Here is a 5,231-nt window from a genome sequence, read left to right as displayed (position 1 = left end):
CCATCCAGCCGGCCAGCCAGCCAGCCAGCCAGCCAGCCAGCCAGCCAGCCAGCCAGCCAGCCAGCCAGCCAGCAGTCTTTTAAAGTCGTATGCTTTCAGTGGATTAAACTAAGCAAAGATTTGATCAGTTTGGTGTCCAATAGGTGTACTTTTGATATTTAGACACCAATAAAGAGTAATATTAGAGGTTCTTACCTTCATTTCCACCAGTTTGCTCCTCATTTGGTCAACTGGATAATTAAAAAACAACCCATCTGGAACAGGTCTGAGCTATGTACACTGAGCCTAGCGTGAGAGGACACAGGAATGAAGAGGAGAGATCTGCTCTCACTAGTTTTGTATACTGCTGAATTCTTCTGCACTCTTCGCCAAGGAGTTCAATAAATCATTTTGTTTGGAAAAAAGTCAGTTTGTTCTAACCTCATCTAGGAAGTGCAATAAGAGCTGGACACAAGCTGCAGTGTGGGAGGATGCAACAACAAATGGAATATAAAAAGTGTGATTGCCAACAGATTTCTCATTGGTTTGCTTTTTTTTTCGCAGTTAGACATTCAAACCGTCAAATAGGTTTTAAAGAATAAATTAAGCATGGATAAATGTTTAGCATAATGTGAAATAATGGTGGCCCCTAAAATTCTTTCGATCTTGACAAAAAACAGTTTTTTTTCCTTTTTATAATGAATGCTGTTTATGCAGATTTTGTAATGATTCCACTCCAAAAAAGGAGCAAACCAGAGATATAAAAAAAAAAAACAACAGTCTAACAAATTGTAACACGGGACATCACACTGAAAAAATGATCTAAAAATTAATGAAAATTTCTTGAAATAAGTATATTTACTCTTAATTTGAGTAGGTAAATAAGACGACTGGCCAATGAAATTAGTACTTTACCCTTAGATTAAGATGATAGATAGTATGCATTTAAATTTTAGACTGCAGTCATTTTTTTCTGTTTCTAAATTCAACTTGTCTTATTAAATTGGCAAAGTGTCTCACTTATCAGCTCAAATCAAGAAAAAATTTAATTTTTTTTAAAGAACTAACGACTTACTTAGAATTATCTTTTTTTGCAGTGCACAAAAACAATATAAATATACAAGTTATAATAATAACAATTTAAAATGCAGGGAACAAAGAGGTGGTAAAGGGAATCATGACATTTTGCATGCAGGTTTCCTGTTGTTGTTAAAAGGTATTCAATTGTACAGTCCAGTTAAATAAAGGCAGATTGATGAATTTCACTCAGTCTGAATTTTATTTTACTTTGCAGTAAAAGAGAACAAAAGAAAAGTCCTAACAGCATGATGTTTAGACCTGCTCAGGTCTAGACAGAGTTTGTCTGCCTTACTTACAATAATGGAAAAACTGTGAAAGTAGTCAGGGTCAAACGTAATTAGAGACACTTTTGTAAAACAGTAACATATTATGAATAAAATTTGAGAAAGATTTTGGCTTGTTATGGGAATACTAATTTTTTATCCCAAACACTCCCTAATATAATAAACAAAACATCTTTCCTCCAGACATGTTATGGCCTTGCAGCTCTGAGGCTTGAATAAATGAAACTGAGCATTAATAAGCAATATAAAAAAAGGGAATTAATATGACATAGATTTTTCTTTTCACCACAGTCCAATTTTAAATTGAAGCTTTCCACTATATTTATTTGCCTGTATGATAGATCATCCAGATCATCCAAATCATGACGGAAAGAATATTTTAGAATAAATAATGATGTCCAAATAAGGAATTGTAGGAGACCACCCAAGGACCAGCCAAGTGCCAACCAAGTGCCAACCAAAGAAAGTTGGGAAATTTCGAATGGCTACTCCTATAAGTCTGTACTTTCCTTATCATCAAAAGGACTGTTGGTATATATCTAAAATTTACATAGACACTTTTTTACAGTGAGAATTATGTAGAATATGGCTTGTTATTTTTTGTTTTTTTGTATTATGCTGTGTGCTTCAAGGCTTTACACTTTACCTACATATTAATGATAATATTATAATAGTGTTCTGGAAAGAGCAGACCTGTAGTTTTCTCTATAGGCCAAGGTTCATATCACAAGTTGCCTACAAAAGTAAATAATAATAGCACCAAAATGAATCAGTGAACATATTTTTTTTTTAAAATAAAATTATAAAAAGCAAATAACTCCTTGTCCAGATGATTCTACATTAGATCATAGTGGTTAGACTTTAGATTGAATTATGAATGTTGGCAGTTTATTTGTAGCACTTGTTTCTGTTGTGTCTGTTACTTTAAATTCTATGATAAATATCCTAGTATACCAAATAATGCTACCGTATTTAAATACTGTGTGCATCGTAAATCAAATCCAGTGCAGTGAATATATATAAACCTGTACTAAAATAATTAAAATAAAGTCTACTGAGAAAATTGTGTGAGTGTTTTCACTATAAAAAGTGAAACTAAAGAAAAAGTTTTCTTGAAATAAGTGTATTTCCCTTAATTTGAGCAGGTAAGAAAGATTAAGTACCAATGGAATGAGATTACTTATGCTTTAAATAAAAAAATAACAACTCCCTTGTCTTATTTCAAGTGCAAAACATGTAAATATTTTATTTCAGATTTTATTTAATATTTTCTTGCAAGGGCAGAAATAAAAATTCATGGAGACCATCTTAATTAGCTGCTCAAATTAAAGCCAAATACAGTTAATTTAATACATTTTCACTCATTTTTAGATCTGTGTTTTTGCATTGTTCCAGCTGAGCTGGAATAAACCTGGATCAGTCTCAGCTCATCTTTAAAAGAAAGGCCTGCATGACATGGATCACAGCTCTGATTGATCTTCTCCACCATCCTTTTATCCAATTGTGTCCATATCTGCAGTGCTGTTATGCTGAAAGATCACACCTTGAGACAAAAAACTTAAAACAAGAAAAAATGTCTTACTAATCATTGGTTTTGGTTTCTGCATGCATGATAGAACTTGATTTTGTATCAGATCTACTTAAGATAAGTTATAATATCTATGAAAGAGTGCTCTAGATAGAATAACTTAAACTAAGTAAAATTATCTTAATAAGAAATGGTCTTAATAAATGAAAACATCTAATATCTGAACTTCTAAGAATAATATTCTTAATTCAAGTCAGGTTCATTTGGTTAGGAAATTCATTTTTGTAGTGAATGGATGCTTTTGTTTGCAGACATGTCTTCCCCTCCGTTAACTAGAAACATGCATTTGTCCCTGGTCTGGTTTCTCTGGTTAGTATTTTTTTTGGCCAGCAGCTGAGACTGGGCTGATTTTTATGTCAATCAGATGGCAGGAGCAAAACGTTTCTGTTTCCCTGGCAACAGGTTCCGTTGACTGCATCCCAGTCATTATTCTCCATGTGTTAGCTAAGCAGAGGCAGAACATGATATACATATATTGATACATATTTTTTTTATCATTGTTTGAGTTTAGAGGGTTTTTTTTATATTGTTTTGGGCTTTTTTTGTTTTTAGAACAGGTGGCAGTGATTGCTTTCTTATCTATGTAAGTTTTTGCTCCCTCTGCTGTTGTAAAGTATAAAACCACTGCTCTAAAAATAAATCTCCATCTGAGCCAGTCGCTAATAAAGTTTTGGCACAGGAAACCCTGCAGCAGACAGACCACCAGAGGCCAGCAGGTTATTAAACTGGTGGATATTATATGGCTGCAGAGGCGGTCCCAGCCCATTCGGTGCCCCCGGAAAAGTCCCCCTACCCTCCAAGCACCACAGCCTCCCTCCGCCAACTAACAGATAAGAAAAAAAAATCCCACATTACTTGAAATTCGAACATATGTTAGAGTCCCTGACCTCTTCTTCTAGTACTTTTATCACTGTTTGAGTGTAGAGGTCATTTGTGTATTGTTTTTGGCCTTTATTTCTTTTTCTAACTGTAACAGGTTGCAGTGATTACTTTGTTATCGATGTAAGTTTTTGCTCCTTCTGCTGTTGCAAAGTATAAATGTCGCTGCTCTGAAAATAAATCTTAGTCTGAGCTAATAGCTAATAAGTTTCGGCACATGAAACCCGGCAGCAGATAGACCACAGACGGTTATTAAACTGCTTGATAATAAATGACCTCAGAGGCGGTCCCAGCCAATTTGGTGCCCTGGGCACATTTTGATTTCTAGTAAAGGGGACACTTATCTTTGCCTTGACATACGATACTCAAAGTTTACTAAAAGATTTCTTTTAGTTTAAAAAAATATATATAATTAAAGCCTCCTCAGTATCATTATAAAATGAAATTAACTCAAAATAATCTCCCTCTATAGACTTCTCAGAAGGTAATATACAGGCCTTATTGGACCTAAAATAAACTTAAGAAATACAATAAAAATCTGCCATGAAATAATTGTATAATGATGCTATTTCTGTGTCAGAAAATCAATCTGAAGAAATATGGAAAGGATCCGTCTTAAATTAGATCTATTTATTTAATTTGATAATTGCCTATAAAAACAAACAGAAAAAAGACATATTTTTTTCACATTATCTATTATATTGTAAATACACAGTTGCAAGACCATAGCAAGTTTCACCTGTAGTAGTTTAAGCTAACTTTAATATGTACCAGGGCTGCACAGTGACTCAGTGCTGCATGGAGGTTCTAGGGTTCGATTCCACAAAATATGACTGTTAGATTAAATGGCTTCTCTAAAATTGTCTTTAGGTGTGAGTGTGCATGAATGGTTGATTGTCCTGTGTGTCTCTGTGTTGCCCTGTGATGGACTGGCGACCTGTCCAGGGTGGACCCGGCCTCTCGCCTATAGACAGCAGCACCCCAAGTAGGGATAAGCATGTCTTAAAAATGGATCGATGGATGATATTAACTATGTCTCCTCATAGAAGCTCAAGCTACTATAGGCCTACTTCATAGACCTACTATCTTTAAGCCACTTGGAGAGGATACCCGTCACCGTGGCAACATCTTTTACCATCTCTCTGTTTCGTTCCTCTTTTGAACTCCTGACAGCTTCGTTTTATGTTAGTCCATCTTTTGTGCCTTTTAAACACTCACTTCAGGTCAGTACCTGGAGGGGGGTAGTGAGAGGATGAAGGAAAGAGGAGTGGGGCATATGTATGAGGAGGGGGGCACTTATCTGCGATATGCCTCTGCCTTGGTTTGTCCAAATTCAGTGGGTGCATCTTTTATTTGAAGATTAATTACAGCTACCTTAAAAGGTGCATATGCCTCCAACAGGGATATAATAATCACATCTA

The 5,231-nt window shown here is 35.1% G+C and overlaps 1 protein-coding gene across 1 annotated transcript in view; it reads right to left on the bottom strand.

The window, feature by feature from the left end:
• LOC107085783 (B2 bradykinin receptor-like) overlaps positions 1-329 on the bottom strand; it is a 7,610-nt gene extending 7,281 nt beyond the window's left edge. Inside the window, exon 1 of the mRNA XM_015376329.1 lies at positions 196-329. The gene's annotated coding sequence lies outside the window, so the exon portion shown is untranslated. The remainder of the gene's footprint in view (positions 1-195) is intronic.
• Between the last annotated feature and the right edge of the window lie 4,902 nt (positions 330-5,231).

The sequence above is a fragment of the Cyprinodon variegatus genome, unplaced genomic scaffold (genome assembly GCF_000732505.1).
Source record: "Cyprinodon variegatus isolate N-32 unplaced genomic scaffold, C_variegatus-1.0 Scaffold133, whole genome shotgun sequence".
Classification (NCBI taxonomy): Eukaryota; Metazoa; Chordata; class Actinopteri; order Cyprinodontiformes; family Cyprinodontidae; genus Cyprinodon; species Cyprinodon variegatus.
This window is presented reverse-complemented; position numbering and strand designations above follow the sequence as displayed.